The 17880-nt window shown below is 36.8% G+C and overlaps 1 protein-coding gene across 1 annotated transcript in view; it reads right to left on the bottom strand.

The window, feature by feature from the left end:
• LOC131535559 (protein TANC2-like) overlaps positions 1-17880 on the bottom strand; it is a 139028-nt gene that overhangs the window by 105653 nt on the left and 15495 nt on the right. Inside the window, exon 2 of the mRNA XM_058768244.1 lies at positions 477-598. The gene's annotated coding sequence lies outside the window, so the exon portion shown is untranslated. The remainder of the gene's footprint in view (positions 1-476; positions 599-17880) is intronic.

The raw sequence follows: 17880 nt of genomic DNA, 5'->3' as shown, positions 1-17880 counted from the left end.
TCCTAACCAGGTTTGGCACAATAAGGCAAAAACAATAAAAATGATCACTCTTGAGTTTTTGTTGTAAGCAGCAGCAGCTGCGACAAGTGGTAGGATACTTTGCAGTTACTTTGTATCATAATCACAATGAAATTTTGCTTCAAAATTCTTGCATTATGACATTGACATAATAAACTGCATGTTAAACATCATCAGTCCTTTTCACTTCCAATGTGGATGGACAAATTATTTGTCACTGGAAACTTCACACCTGCTTAAGATAAGCACGTCAAGTTTGACAGCTTGACATTTTACCTGGCTGATTGTAAACTTTACCAGAAATATCCATAACAAGCAATTGTTTTATGCAGTAAAACCTTGGAAGTGATCAGTTAACCAATCTACAAGACTTCACTAAAGAATAACAGTGGGATTTATTCTCGATTCCTCACTGTACATCCTGTTTTTCCCAATAAAGATAGAGAAAGTCAACTCACCATTAGAGGGGGGTACGGGGCCTCACGGCAAACCAGTCACAGCTATAGGGGCAGAGTTGGAAACGTTCTCCTTTGGGCAGAAGCCCAAGTCCCATCTCCTTAAGATTTAAACCTCAGCGGCTCTGTATAAGAGGCAGAAAACAAAATCACAAATCAGAAGCATGATAACAAAAACAGCGGCCGTCATTTTCTAGACCCCATCGTGAGCCAAACAAACTAGCATCTTGCCTGAGAGCCTATGTATAGCCCCACAAATCCCACAGGCACCTTCAACGGCATGTTGCCGGAGGCTCCTAGGAAGTAGGAGTTCTATGTGCAACCTTCATAGCACTAAAAACATGGAACACTACACATGGGATTTAATTAACACGAAACATGCGCATTTACATGTCTGCACACATGGGAGACAAGTTTCTCTCTAGAGACAAGATGATAAAGTGTGAGGGGGGAGAGAGAGGTGGAATTTGAGAGTAGAACAGCTGCCAACTTCTTGACATAAAAACACCACAAAGCAAACAGAGCATCAATTATCTGATGGGACAGTTAGCCGTGTTTGCTAGGGCAAGAAGCACTATTAGTATTACCTACACAGGCTTATTAGGAAAATGACCTTTTCCTACAATTTTACTTAGCTCCAAAAAAAGTACCTATACATGATTACAGGGGCAAATTTTTGATTAACTAAGACTTATACTGCATTCACGCCATATCGTAATTATCTACTGTAATTTCAAAATGACAACTTGTGACATTGTACTTGGAGCTGTTTGCATCCTTGGACTCAGACACTGGACTATCGCACTATCAATGCCTAAACATAGCACCTAATGAATCTGAGGTGGTCAGGTGGTACAAGTCGTAGCTTTCAGAAAACTCCCAGTTCACAAGTTGCAATTACAACCTAAGTAAACCTAAGTTGGTATATCATAATTGTGGTAATTATGATATGGCGTGAACACACCTATATTTTCATGCAGCCTCTTGCACAATACAATCCCAGTGGCCTCAACTTTTACCATAGTGCATGATTGGTAAAATAATACATTTGCATGTATCCATTCCATACGTTTGGCCTTTCTGACATGGTAAACTTGCTCTGTAGCGTACCTGGTGCAGCACTGAACTTGATGTGGAGTGCTCGGGTACCATCCCATGAAAGACAAGTCATGAAAAAAAAGTAGTAGTATGTAATTTTGAGAGCATATGTAATTTTATTTCACGTTTGCTTTTGTTAACATTAGGTTAGGTTAGCTTCTCACCAGACTTTTAATGTTTGCAATATTTGTTTTCGATACATAAAACAACTAGCGTAATAAAACATTGTTTGATGTTCATCTTTTTCAGATAAAACTGGATGAGCATTGAGCATTTCACTTAAATGAAACATGCAAAGGAACGTAATAATTTGCAGAAGTGTCACCACAAGCATATTTTTCCAGTGAGTCTGGCGTTCGGCTGGCACTTTATTCCAGTGACTATGCATTCGGCTGGGATGAGTATTACTCCTACTTAAAGTCTGAACACCCCTTTTCACTTTGGCCAGCATGTAACAACCGAGCAAACACCCAGAAAACCACAGCAACCACCTAGAAACCCCCAGAAAATTCTAGCATTGTGTTTGCTACATTGCTCTAGAAAACACCACTTACATATTCTTCAGAAAATGTATAAATCAATTCTGAATTCTTTATTTAATTGCTCAATATGAATAAATAAACAAATTCGCCTCTGTGGTTTTAATCCCACATAAAGTGTAAATACAATGGCGCTATTAAAACATTGCTCTGTTTGTTTATGCTTCACATTCAGCTGACAACAGAAACATTAGCTCAACCAATGGAATGCACTTAAGGCGGGGCTAACTGCTTGACCAACCAATGGCAGATGAGGGGAGTGTTCACGAAACCTGTGCACACACAATCCTGTTTGTAATGCCTTTTTGGTAATGTTGGTGGTGCAGAAATTCTTCAACTAAGTGTTTTTTACAGCATTTTACAGTTTCAGTTGCTTTGCTTTTTTTGCAAATGCACCTTCCAGACGGCTGCCGGAGGCTCAGGAGAACAGTGGGCAAACAAACGTCTCGTCTTTCCATGCTGATATATGGCCCTGTTGTGTGTATTGTGTGGGTGACACCTGAACCCCCTTACAGCACAGAGAAGGGACACAGATACTGCAAACCATAGCCAAAACATGAGGCCTGACAGATGAGCTGCGCCTTACGTTACCTGCAGACCGCGTGTGGGGGACATCTGCCCATGTCATCAGCACCTTCGCAGAGATAAAGCATATTTTGCATTTCAAAAAAAGGGATCTGGAATCTATATGAGACAAATAGGTGATTCAACACATGCAGATTTTAAAGTGGGTGTGAAATTTGAGTGGGTAAACTGAAAGTATTGTTAAGTATAGCCAGATGCTGTCTGAATATTTAGAAAGAAAGTGAGACAAAAAGAATGTATCATGTTTTTCCAGTAATGTCAATGAAAAAAAAAAAAAAGCTTTAATTTGAGAAATGACAGTGCACTTTATGTTGCAGAACAAAACGTCAAAGTCTATTCAAGTAATGAGTCTTTAATTTACTCAGAACCACCATTCTAAAAGCCCACAGGGAACACATGGTGAATTAGCCTTCTGGGTTAGCCTACAAATTAACATCATGACTGAACAGCCCTGTTCTGTTTGGATACATTTGTGGTTCAGAAATGACACATTTCACCTGAAATGCTTGGAATTGTTTTTGTTCTTTAAATGTTTATCATCATTTTAAACTGCTCTGTGTGTTTTTTTTTTTCTTTCAAATAATTTAAGAATACTACTTGCTCTACAGGACGTAACATTGCCATACACCTCTTTAGCAACAAGAAGTATTTTTCCCATTGATTTTCAACCAAATCAACCAGATACAAGGTACATTAAATCACAATACTACAAACTTTGATTTGAAGTGAAAAAATATTTGAAAATTGGACAAAGAAAGCTAAGGTACACGACAGTGCTAAAAGCTAAAAAAAAGAAAAGAAAAAGAAAATACAATTCCATGAAGCAGTGCAAATGGCAATCGAATTAAAAAAAGGCTAAAAAGATTTAAAGATTTTGATTATAGATACAAAAACAATATATTAGAGTCAATCTCCCTACCCTAAACTCTCAAACTACTTAAATATTTGTGTGTGTGTGTGTGTGTGTGTGTGTGTGTGTATAAAATATGCATGTATACATATATGCAAATATCTAGAATGAGAGTGTAGAGAGACTGACCATGTCTTTCACAGTGAATTATGGAAATGAACTGGTGCTAAAAAGATCAATTCTCAGATTTCTGGAGATTTTATTGCAGAATCATGGATTTAAAAATAAATGTTTAGATATAAAGAATGTTATTTCTAATAAATAAAATAATTGCTGGCTGATGGCTACAACAAAACTATATAAAAGTAATTAATAATCTCATAACTCAGTATAAGCTTAAGTTATTGTTAGAAACAGTTCCTCTAAGGAGAAAATGAATGGGATTTTTAGTTCTGGAACCCGGCTGATGCTCTCTACATGCAGCTCAGGAACAAATAATATGAATGTACAATTATGTGTAATTCCAATGCAGCAACAGAAAGGGAGAGAGAGACTCACATGCTCTCACCCACAGTAATTTTCCATATAAGCATATGCATATTCTTGTAAACATAAAAATAAATGGCATGCTTAAAGCATAGAACATACATTTCACACCCACACAAACAAACACATCAACTGCTTCAGTGAGACGAGACGCATTCTGAGCAATACGGAGCAGGAGGTAAAGTAATTGGCGAGGTGGGGAGGTGCAGCCAAGGCTCAGCATCATGCACACTGATCTCTCTAAGGTCCTGTGCAAGAGATTGCAGCAAGGAATAAAGAGCAGTTTATGCAGGTCACTGTACACATATACACTTATAAAATTTTGAAGTGTGGCCCAGTGGTTAATGCACATGCTCTGAGACACTGAGCCGTGGTGCTCATGTGGGTGATGCAGGTTTGAGCCTGGTTCACAGTCACCTAAATTGCTTCCATTCATAACCATGGCCAAAAATAAAATGTAAAAATAATAAATGAGCATAATAAATAAAACAAATTTTAAAAAAATGAATGAATGAATTAAAATAAAGTGCAGATAACAGTTAGTAACAGTTTAGTAAACCTGAAAACAAGATGAACATACATAATTTAATTAAATAAAAATATGCAAAACTTAAAAAGGAAAAATAACAAAAATATAAAAACAAAACAAAAACAACATTAATAAAATAAAATAAAAATAAGCAAAATAAAAGTATAAATAAGAAATATTAAAAATCTATAAAAAATATAAATATAAAAACAAAAATATAAAATAAGCAAATAAAATTAAAATAAACAAATTTAAAATAAAAGTTACGAAAAATTTAAAAAGGAAAAAAAAAAACAATAAAAAATAAGCAATTTAAAAAAATTTATAAATAAAAAAAATGAGAAAGAAAATAAGTTAAGACCACAAGCCCCTATAAAAACAGCAGGTGAGTGAATGATCCACAAATTCCAGACAAAACATAAAACCGCCACCTAGGGTGTTGTCACGTGTCCCTGTTGATCTGGGCAACTACATTTCTTCTGTGTGTTTTATTCAGCATAAAAAAGAGATATTTAACAGAACCATCTTCTGTGAGCCTCAGCTCTGATCTCATTATAAAAATCCTTTGATGCTTAAAAATTTCTGTTATGAAGCATATATGTATAACATGAGGATCACCATGGTAACAAGACAGACATACAATCAGCAAGCAAATGAGAGCATATCTCCAATGTGCACTATTAATCAAAAGATGTCACAGTGCCTGTTATAAATTGTCAGTATACTCTTTTTACTATATCACAAAAAAAGAAAATCTCACTTCCTTTCCTCTTTTTTCAGTGCCGACATAGATAGGATGACTTGCAAATTGGATGCCAGCTTCATCTCACCTTCTTTAACTGACACAGAAATAATCGAATCTAAGTGTGATTGCTATAGCGGTGATCAGCATCAGGGCTCGAGTGACATTTAAGTTATCCTGTCATCAGATAGCATCAAAGGCAGTGCTGTAGTTATCCATGTAGGGGATAACAATCAAGGCTTCAGACAGCAGGTATCTAACATCTCTCATTTCAGCAGCATTACTGAAACAACATCTGGTGTGCTGCCGCCCCGTATCTGACTGTCCCTCTAGTCAAACTGCGAGGAGTGGGTGGACGGAGGGATAGGGAGATTGTTCACTTTGTCTAAGGGCAGCCCTTGACTCCTACACAGGCGACGTAATGGACCTCAGTACGTAGGCAGAAAGAATGTGAAATCTGTCACACATGTAAATTCACTCAGAGAGATGTTAGGAACAAAACTGCCATTATGTGAAGAGACGACACGCAGTCTGAGTTAACTAGATTTGGGCGGTGAGAAGAACAGATATTTTGGTGACACATGAAGAAAACAGCGGGAGAGAGAAAGAGACCGAGACAGAGCTGAAAGTTGACTTTAGTTTAATGTTCAATATAGTATTCCTGGATGTTAATTTTTAACAAAATAGTTCTGTGTGACCCTGGACCACAAAACCAGTCATTAGGGTAAATTTTTCGAAATTGAGATTTATACATCATCTGAAAGCTGAATAGCAACATAATAGAAAACAGAATAAAAAGCTTTCCATTGATGTATGGTTTGTTAGGATCGGACAATATTTGGCCGAGATACAACTATTTGAAAATAAAATAAATAAAAAAAATAAAAATATTAAGAAAATCGCCTTTAAAGTTGATCAAATGAAGTTCTTAGCAATGCATATTACTAATCAAAAATGAAGTTTTGATATATTTACAATAGGAAATTTACAAAATATCTTCATGGAACATGATCTTTACTTAATGTCCTAATGATTTTTGGCATAAAAGAAAAATCGATAATTTTGACCCATACAATGTATTTTTGGCTATTGCTACAAATATACCCCAGCGACTTAAGAATGGTTTTGTGGTCCAGGCTCACATATAATTAATACTATATTAATATAATTAGTGGCACTATATTAGTTTTTATTATAGAAGGACAAATCAATAAAGTCTTATATGAAGTCTAATACTGTCTGTGTGTGTGTGTGTGTGTGTGTGTGTGTGTGTGTGTGTGTGTGTGTGAGTGAGTGTACGTAAGAAATGCTCAAGACACACTTACTGAGACGCACTTTAAGATGCATACAAGTGGCACTTTATTAGCTTTTATTACATAAGGATGAATCAATAAAATCTTATATATATATATATATATATATATATATGTGTGTGTGTGTGTGTGTGTGTGTGTGTGTGTGTATACGTAAGACATACACAAGGCACATACTAAGACACATGTATATATAATAAAAATAGTATTTAGATAATATATAATTATACAAAAATAATACTACAATTAGTGCTTTCTATGTTTTTATTATAAAAGTTATCAGTTTTTATTATAAAAGAACAAATTAAGTCTATAAGGAGAATAATTATAAAAATTTAAATAAATATACACACACGTAATTCATTAATTTTGTGTGTGTGTGTTCAGGCAGTACATTATACAAAACAATCATGCCCCTTTCAAATGTGTGCTTAAATTGAATAGAGTAATAAATTATATATAAATTACATAAAAATAATCCTATCACTAGTGGCACTTTATTAGTTTTTATTCTTCAAGTCATTAGCTTTTATTATATTAGAACAAATTAATAAAATCTGTAAGCAGAATGATTTTAAAAATGCAACTATTTTCTTACATATTTTATATGATAATTTTTTTTATATATACATATACACACACACACACACACGCACGCATGTAATTTATGTGTGTATTCAGGCAGTACATTATGCAAAACAATCACGGCACTTTCAAATTTGTACTTTTAAATTAAACTGAAATTGAATTCAGAAACAGCAAATAGAAAAACCTATTACATTATGGATGTCTGAAGGCATCTACAACAGCCTCATAATGTGTGACCCTTCCCACAATCCAAGACAAGCCATATACACAACTTTCTGAGCACATGACAATCCGGCAAACACACTGCGAGTGAGTCTGTCACGTACACACGATGACTCACAATAGCGGACTTCTCCAGCAAAGTTCTTACATCCACAGCATATCAAGCAGAGAGGAACATAGACTGGATTATATTACTTGGCTGCCTAATAATATTCTAATATCAGATACTTTTAATGTGATAGCAGGGAGATAATAGGGAGACTGAGGTGTTCCTTCCCCTTCGAAGTTCTGCTGTTTTTGATTCGACTGCTCCCTGTCACACTGTGGGCTTTGTCCAAAGTCCCTGTTGAAGTGGGGCAAAAAATGAGGTGTAATGGAATGCAACAATGAGGATAATGAGGGCCAGCAAGCCACCGCTCTCAAAGACGGCCTTATGTCCAGCCATGAATAGGTCCCATCCAAGGCGCCAATTCAGGCTCTGGCTAAACAAAGAGAGAGACACGTGTCCCGCCACTTGCTACGGCCAATTCACGAGCCAGCTGATAACGAGAACGCTCGTCATGCCTGCCCTTCTATTCTTTTCAAGTCTTGTGGTTTAAATTAAAAAACGGCCTCGTCTCATTACTCCAGACTTTTTATTGTATGAAAGAGAGCTTTTTCTTCGAAAGCACTCAGGAACCCTTGAGGACTTTGACATTATGCTGGCTTGAGATTCCTCCCCCATTATCAAAAGGTATAAAAAGACATTGTTGCTATGGATTTTTGCAGATCTTGAGGAACCCACAAGACTGGATGCAGCTCTACGAAAAGCTCCGCCATGTGTTGAGCTACTTTTAGCAGCATAGGGGTACTTGAGGATGGATGACCCTAATTCCTCTGGGACATGCAGGGATGGAGGAGAATGGGGAGGGGAGGTTAGGGGCCCTGTCATTCCTAGATGAGGCGGATAACTCAAGTCTAGACAAACACTTGGGCCCAGGGCTCAGAATCCAGCACGAGGGTTGGGAGGGGGGCTGCGGCTGGCATCCTGGAAAACCATCTGCCTCGGAGCTGATAAATCTTGATTACAGCATGCTGGGAAGTAGGGGAGGAAAGGATGGAAAGATGTAGCACCAGTCTATCTATCTTTTGTAGGACGTGTGGGGCCGAGGGTATATTTGACATGTTCAAACAGCTGCCTTGAATTTCAAACAAGTGATGAAAACTTGATGGAAACAAACAAGGTAACTGCAAAAAAAAAACAATATTATACTGTCAAAACTTGGTTATAAGGGACGTTTATTTTTATGATAAAAATGTCAGTACTGTTCCATCAACATTGATTTTTCTTTCACTTTTAAAAAGGAAAACCACCTCGAATTCCCACAAAAAGCTCTTTTATGGCTTCGAAAGACTAGAAAAAAAGCAGACGAGTCATTTGGACCACTTTTTTGTATCTTTTGGAGCTCAAAGAAATAGTTCACCCAAACATGAAAATTCTGTCATTATTTACTCACCGTCATGTCGTTCCAAACCCCGTAAGACCTTCGTTCATCTTCAGAACACAACTTAAGATATTTTTGATTAAATCCGAGAGCTTTCTGACCCTCCATAGACAGTAACACAACTGACACGTTCAAGGTCCAGAAAGGTAGTAAGGACATTGTTAAAATAGTCCATGTGACATCAGTGGTCCAACCATAATTTTATGAAGCTATGATAATAATTTGTGTACAAACAAAACAAAAATTATTCAAGTTTATTCAATGATTTCCTCTACACCACCTTTCATCAAAAATATCTTCATTTGCGTTCTGAAGATGAACGAAGGTCTTATGGGTTTGGAACGACATGAGGATGAGTAATTAATGACAGAATTTTCATTTTTGGGTGAACTATCCCTTTAACAGCCCTGATAACATGCATTTAATGTATAGAAAACTGTAGCTTGGAAACTCAGATTCAAAAATAAGAAGATGATTCAAAATATCTTATTTTGTTTTCCAAAGAAGAAGAAAAAAATCTTATGGGTGAGTTGATAATGACAGAAGTCAAATCTGAACTTTAATATTTATGAATACTACGAGAAGGCGGCCTCCCCAATCCATGACAAAATAAAATCAAAACTATTTTCAATCTAAGTTTTGACACAGAAGTCAAAAAACGAGGCTTGTCAGATATTAAGATGAAAAACGTGTTGCGAGTCCACATATCTATCAGGTTTGAATCACTGAACTAAGGGACATTCTGTATTTTGTCATGTAGTATACTCAATTACAGAACCTGTAATTTCCTCACAAGGTCAACATGTAATCTTATTCCAAACAACAAAACGGCAGTGACAAATTCACTGGCCACTATCCCTAGAGCTAAACACATTCATCACAACAAAAACAGCATTATATTTGGTGCCCACTAGGCCACTACAGGCATCCACAATCACACACATTTCCCTGGCTACATCATGGCATCGCATCCTACTTTTAAAAACATCCTGATCTGCTTTGTCTTTCAGGGCACCTGCTGTGACTTCTGGCTTGTGGCTTTACTGACTTTAACACCCAAAGCAAGCAGGTTAAGAGAGGGGGCCAGTGGCAGCGCTGTACAGATCAGGCCCTACTGTATAGAGACCAAACAAAAAGAGTTAACAAGAGCTGATGTAGACTGACTATTGTTGTACTGTAATGCTGGATTTGTAAAATATTATGCGATCAATAAACTACTAATCTCATTAATAACCGTATCAACCTGAATGGGGAATTTATTCAGTTATATACAAAAAATAAAATAAAATAAATAATAATAAAAAATACATAAAATAAATAATAATAAAATATATAATAAATAAAAGAAAAGAAAAAAAGAAAAACAAATTACAGACAAAATAAATAAAGCATGTAACCGTCAGCTATTTTATAATAATAATGATAAAAGTAATAAAATAATTACATTATAGATTAAATAAATAAATAGAGATACGAATGATAGAAAAGTACAAAAAAATAAAATAAAGCATGTAACAGTCAGCTATTTTAAAATAATTATGTAATAAAAACAAAAATAAATAAATAAATACGGATATTTTAGACTAACGATAAAAGCACAAAAATTTAAACTTCACATTACAGATGAAAAACACATGGGCCTAAATAAAACATGCAACGTACTTGGCTATTTTAGAATAATAATGCTAAAATTATAAATGTAATGTCAATAAAAATAATTATACATTACAGATTAAATAAATAAAGTTTCTGTTATGCTTTTCTGACTCATTAAAACGTCAAGGATTAAAACTTAATAGAATTGTACAATTAGCATTTTAAATCAATTATTTAATCCAAAATGATTAGCCCGTCAACTAAAAATGCAAAAATAAGTAGCAGGTCAGTCATAATGATGACAATTTACATCTGAATTATTACTGCCAGATTTAAAATAGACAGTTAAAAGCTGAAAGCTGAAACTGGAAAACCATTATGTATCTTTTGTGAAATGCTTCTTGGTTTTATTAGCAAACATGAATAGATGGCAACTTATTTACAGTTCCTGTGTTGAATCAAACTGCAATATACCCTCTCACAAACCTGCCATCCTTTCAGGGATAAGGGGGACTCAAAAGGACTCCCACCGGGCCGAAACACCCCGAGACATTTAATCCAGATCTTTCAGATCATCAGTTCGGTAGGACAAACAAAATTGTGCTTTACATCCATCTGTGCCATAACAAGCTTTAACTTATGAACCTTAAAAAAAACTGCACTAAAATTCCAGTCTACAAAACACTGCAGTTGTAGAGTAGAGTCACGTTAACACATTTGAGATAAGCTGTCATTATACTGTCAAAGAGCTGTGGAGTTCTGAATATTACACATATAAAACATGCCCCTAATTTGGCACCAGAATAGGAGAAATGGAACAAAGTTAATTACAGTAAATGATAAACTACCAAAGAACCAGGTAATGGCACTAAGGTTGCTGCTGTTAGCTGCATTACCAAGAAAAAGGCACTAGAGTTGTATTAAACAGAGCCACTGCTTCAGAAATGGTGCTGAATTGTACTTTCAAAGGGAACAGCATGGATTAGGTTCTTCAAAGTGTTCTTGAAGATAAAAAAAACATCAGCACGGAGGCCTGTAGGAGACAACAGATGCTGAAAGTGTGGCATTTGGAAAAGGGCTCTCTTGTAAACTCCTCCTAAATGCTGTCTCATTACATCAATTTCTCATTACTGCATCAACCAGGCGGAAAATTGCAATTTCACACCCAGCCCTGAATGACAATGTAGGTCAGCCTTGGAGCTCTTGTATGTGCAAAGAGAAGGTCAAAGGTCACACTGAGACGGAAGTCAGGAGGACAGCGTGATCTTGATCCAATTGTTGGGTAAGCTAGACTTTTAGCTAACTTTGTTGCTCATTCTGGCCAGGAATCGGCTTCTTAGACAGGAAGAAACAATCTGAATGATACTACGAGCAGAAAATCTGCTACAAAACCTAACCATAGTTCAATGCAAAATTAATTTTCCCACAACATTCAGGGTATAGTTCCACGCTAGAAAAAGGCAGTCGATAAATATCATGTCATGACGTGTTGAGAAGGCAGGAACTTCACCGCAAGGATCATAACAAACGATGACACATATAGGTAATACGAAACCGCAAATCCATCACTAACTTCATAACAACTCAGTCACCTAGCGCTCTTGGCAAGGAACATCCCTTCACCAAACCTGAAATGAGCCATTGTCACGGTCGCTTTCCAAATCTTCTCTGAAACTAGATCCTTCAGTCTCCTCCAGGTGTGTGTAGATGTGAAAAGCTTGTTTGCTCCCACATACTAAGTGCTTGACCCATTGAATCAAGCAAAATACACATCAAATCAATCACATAATCTATTTAAACAAGAAGCCAAGGAAAGTTAAGACTTGAGGCTACTAGTTTTGAAGGTTCAACACTTTGGTATGCATAACTACACATCTGTTGATATTTGAGCTTATGTTAGTGAGTCATATGAATCCATTCATCTCTTAATAGTAGGAAAGAGACACAGGAACACATAACGCAATACGAGACAGACTGGAAACACGAGCAACTACCTGTACACATCTTCTGATTCAGGAAATGACTATAAACTAAATATATTGTGATGAAATTCATAGAAAAAAACAGGGCTTTTGCAACCAATCTAGAGAGGAAATGAGTCACGTGACAAAAATACAGACAAGACATGATTTGAAAAGACCTGAATAACCTGAAGATGACACACCCAAAGCTCTGTGCAGAGTTTACTGCTCCAAATGACACTTCACACACAAACCAGGCACTTTTCATTTGGTTTTCACCAAATAACAGTTTTTGTATTTGATGAAAATGTCAACATAAATATGAATTAATTTACATTTAACAATTAAAATGATCACCATTGTGGGTCTTTTCCATTTAGTTTTCATTTTTATTGAAATACATTGTCTGCATATGATGACAGTCATGCGGTCTTCATTTAACTAAAACTAATGCCTTGATTCACCGGATTTGTCCCACAGATGATCTCTGGGAGGAATTCCTCTGAGAAACCGGCTGCATGATCGCTCTCCTGAGATGTCTTCATTTGCAGTGAGAGGTGCAACAGAGACGTCTCTCTACAACTCAATTAAGGACTCATTAGCATGTCCATTGGAAGGCGTCACTCCTCCAGTCCGCTGATTCTCTGATTCATCAATTCTGACCTTGAAGGACATTCAGCCTTGAAATGCTCACTCGTTAAACAGTAAAAGGGTTTACCATTAGCATAGCGGCTCTCTTAAACTACTGTATGTCTTTTGTTGCTAGGACAAGCTAATGGAAGTATAATCAGTAAGTGAGCCAGATGTTATTTCAGTGAATGACTCAAGCTGTTAAGTAGTGAGTTTGTATGTATTTTTGTCCAATTCGTTAACAGTACCAACTCTTGTGAATCAAACTAAACTGTTCATGAAAGGCAAGAACCACAACAAGAACTAAAATATAATTATAATCAGAGCTGGATAGATTACAAACAAATTGGAATCTGTTACTTGATTCCAAATCACATGAGAAAAATTTTTGTCACACTGTAAAAACTGATAAGTTGACTTAACTTAAGAAAATTGAGGAAACCTGTTGCCTTAAAATTTAAGTAAATGATAATTTAAAAAAATAAGTTAGGTCAATTGTCAAGTTCACTTAACTTTTTTTTTTTTAATTATTATGCAGCTATTTTTGAATTCATTTTCATAATAAATGACAACAACAATTATTATTATTATTATTGCCATTATTATCATCATGGAAACAAGTTTTTATTTTATTTTATTAAAATTCATTTTTATCTTTGTTTTGGCCCGTGAACATAAAACCAATTATTGGTCTACATCTACTCAAAATTCAATATTTGAAAAGGTTTATGGATGAAATTATTATAATAATGATATCTCATTCTGTTACATCACACCAGGTGGCCGTCCATAGAGAAATCCTACACATCAAATTTGACTGGCTCAGGTGACAAGCTCTCTCCCTTCACACATGATTTTCATATTGAGTGTGGGCAGAAAAGTTACTAAAGGCTAGAAAGTTGCTGTGTCACACCTGGCTAGTGCACAATGTTAGGCTGGAGTTACTGCCTAACGCCCATATCATGTATTGGTAGTGTTTAAGGTTCTCAGTATGACAAATCTCCATCGAAAATAGCCCTGTATTCGCCGTCATACCTGGGGGTGTAAGAATCTCAGCAGGAACTGAAAAGAAAGAGCTGGAGTTCACTCGAACCCCTCTTCTCATCTCTCACCCACCCTCAGCGCCTTTTGGTCTCCCTTCCTCGTTCTTTTCTCTGGCCCACACTGGGCAGTGGATGCTGAGCCAAGGGGGTGGAGGGTATTTTTAGCCAGCACAGTGTGCTGAAACAGTGGAGAGCGTTGTGCCCTCACAAGGACAAATCTCTCCAACTGGGAGAGAAAGTGAGAGAGAACAAGACAGAAAAAGCTATGAGAAAATGACATTTCTCTTCCCTTCCCTACAGGAAAAAAGGGTCTCAAGGAAAGGAGAGGTTGTCACATCTCAGGAACATCAGACATCAGATCAAACACCTCTCTCTCTCTTTTCACACCATTCATGAGACTATTTCTCTGCGTTTCTGCAGAGGAGGATGTCAGCCCATAGTTATTTAACATTCAGTTGAAAGCGGTCTTCAGTAAAGCACTGCTGGAAAGAGGATTCTGGGCAGCAAAAAGGCCTTTAATGGCTCGTTTCCACCGAGCGGTACGGTTCAGTACAGTACGGTACGGTACACAATTATGTCAGAAGTTGTGAATGGTACCAAAATAGCGAACTGTACCACTTTTTTGGTACCTAGCACAGCAAAGGGTACCAAAAGGGTGGAGCTAAAATCACTGCAGAATGTTGATTGGTTGACTAGAATCGTCACTTTTGTGCTCATTTACATCAGAGAGCACAAACACAAAAAAATATAATTTTATATTTTCACACAGACAATAGCCGTTTCTCAATATGCGTTCTTGTGGACTTGTGAAACGTCGAGAACGTAGTTGTTTAAAACTCAAATCTGCGGTTTATTTATAAAGATAGCGCCTAATTGAAAATTTGCTATGCCAATTTCAGAGCTCCAGGCGATCACCAGGCACTCAGTGCTCATGTATCCGCCTAGAGCAGCCTTACACTCGGCTAGTCCTTCCGACATTTGCCGCTGGCTCTGATGTCTCTGTATTGATTAAACATGAGATACAATTCGTTTTGGGTATATTTAACAGGCATTCATGGTCTCATGGATCTATTATTTATTCCTGGTCATATCGTTTTGGCTGAGCACAAAGTTGTGTTTAACTTTATATATTTATTTTGAACTTTACCATAGTACAGCGCTGACTTTGTAGCATACGTTTGACTGAATTGTTTGCTTTTGTCTTTATTTCCTCTTATATAAGCCTCTTATACTTTGTACTTATATAATGGCTATTATTGTTCATTAAAACTGACATAAAAGAGGCAGAGTTGTGCTTGTCGTCACGCTTTATCGTCGATCGCTACTTTCTGGCATACACCACGCCTATCAAGTAATATACGCCTATTAAGAGTACTGTTGGCAGTGGAAACGCAAGCTGGATCAGAGTGTTCGGTCCCGAACCGTACCGTACTGTACTGACCTGTACCACTCGGTGGAAACGAGCCATAAGAGCACAATGTTGAAACATCTACAATAGAGAAACGTCACAGGGTAAAAAGAAAGATATACAGTAAATAAGAAACTGATCTCTTTCTTTTGACCCTTTGTTGCTGTATTAAATTAGGTGTATTAAATTGATCAAAAGTGGCAGTAAAGAGGTCTATAAGTTCTTTTGAAATTTTTATTCATCAAAAAAGTCATGGTTTCCCCATAAATAACATTAAGCAGCATAACTGTTTAACATTGATAAGAAGAAATGTTTCTTGAGCACCATATTTCATTACAATAATTTCTGACGGATTTTGCTTTGCCATCACGGGAATAAATTCAATTTTAAAATATATTAATATATAAATTTATTTTAAATTGTCATAATATTTCAAAATAATACTAAATTTACTGTATTTTTCATCAAAAAGATATGCAGACTTGGTGAGCATAAGAGATGTCTTTCAAAAACAACCCCATCTCCAACCCCAAATTTTTCAATAATATAATTTTAACAATTCATTACCTCATCATAACCTGCTGAAAAAAATTACACTATCGACAAATAACTTCAAACAACTTTGAGACTGGCTCATAATCGATCATGAATCTGACATTATAGCTTATGCAAATTAAAAAAAGCTGGTCAGCAATGAAAATCAAAGTCCCAAAAACATTACATTTTTAATACAACCATTTGTGACCATTTTTGTGACAGTCTGCTGCCCTGTAAAAGCGTTGTGTGAAGATGGTGTCTTTCATGTTCTCTTGCCGTTATTTGTAGACCGAAAATCATTAGTCACTTCAAAAGGACCCAGAAATGACAGTACCATGGAGGATGAGGAAATGGTCATTGACTTCATTTGACCGCTCTATGGTGGCGTGTGACTCCTAGGGACACAATTTCCACTTCAAAAGGGGCTCTCCGGAGCTGAAATGGGGTTTGCTATCATGCTCCGCTTTGCTGTGATTCCCGAGTGGTATTAGATGTTAAACGTTCCCCCCATGGCAGAGGGAGGAATTCCACGGCTGGAGTCTGAAGTGGGGGGAGGACGGTGGTGATTTGAGCCACTCCAGATGTTATCAGCCTCCAGGGCTAATGCTAGCAAGCCTGCATAAGGATCTCCAGGTTTGGCACGTAGTTTAAAAATGGTGTCACACACACACACACAAACATATACACACACGCTCTATGCGTCACAGTTGAGCTTTATCAGAACAATGTGTCTGAGTGCCTGAAGGTGGCTGTTTACAACAGTGCCTTGAACGCTCTTTCTCTTCCTCTCTCTGTTTGGCTTCTGCCTTTCTTTCCTTTTCTCTTTGTATTTCACTTTTAAGCTTCCATTCCTTTCTATTTGTTCTCCTCTCGCTCCAATGCTTCAGTACACATTTGATTACATCTGCATGCTTAATAAAACAAAACTCAAATCATGATATGGCTTAAATCGTAAAGGTTATATATGTGCTGCATGTTTCACAATGAAGCACAGCATTGCGTTCTTTTACATGCGAGAAGCTCATTATCCTTTGTTTTTCATGTCTCAGAGCCGCTCAGTCTGCAGCAAATGCTGCTCTGCACAAACTCATCTCTGCAAGTGCTCTGATAAAATGTGAAAAATTAATTAAAATTTTCATCAAATTGTGTGAGGGTGTAAACACAATAAACCAGTGGTTTCCAACTTGGGGGCGCCAGAGTTCACAGGGGGGTTCGTGGGAGTGGATCTGCTTTGAGGTAGGGCAGAACGATAAAACTATAACAAGAGTTTGATAAATGTTTGATGTAGTGTTTCAGAACAAAACTGTGCTAGTCATTTGAAGCGCGTCACACGGACTGTTTATTCGCTCAGATCAAAGTTCAAACGGCAGCGCTGCACAAGCTTACTAGAGCAGATGCGTTTACTCGCTGATGAGTCATGATCACGCAACCTCTACACAATGCTGTGAGATCCAGTGTGAAACGCATGAATCCAGTGAATTTTAAACTAATTTAAAGTCAAGTCAAGTCAAGTCACGTCACCTTTATTTATATAGCGCTTTTAACAATACAGATTGTGTAAAAGCACTTAACAGTATCAAATTGGAGGATAGAGTGTCAGTAATATATAATGATAAGATTAAACACTCAATTTTCAATTAAAGGCATTTCATTATTGAATCAAATCGGCGAAAGCCAGATGAAATGGTGCTGACAAACACTTTGCGTAACGATACAATCAGAAGGCTTTTCAATCT

The sequence above is a fragment of the Onychostoma macrolepis genome, chromosome 03 (genome assembly GCF_012432095.1).
Source record: "Onychostoma macrolepis isolate SWU-2019 chromosome 03, ASM1243209v1, whole genome shotgun sequence".
Lineage (NCBI taxonomy): Eukaryota > Metazoa > Chordata > Actinopteri > Cypriniformes > Cyprinidae > Onychostoma > Onychostoma macrolepis.
Note: the sequence above shows the minus strand (reverse complement) of the source record. Positions and strands in the feature narration are given on the sequence as shown.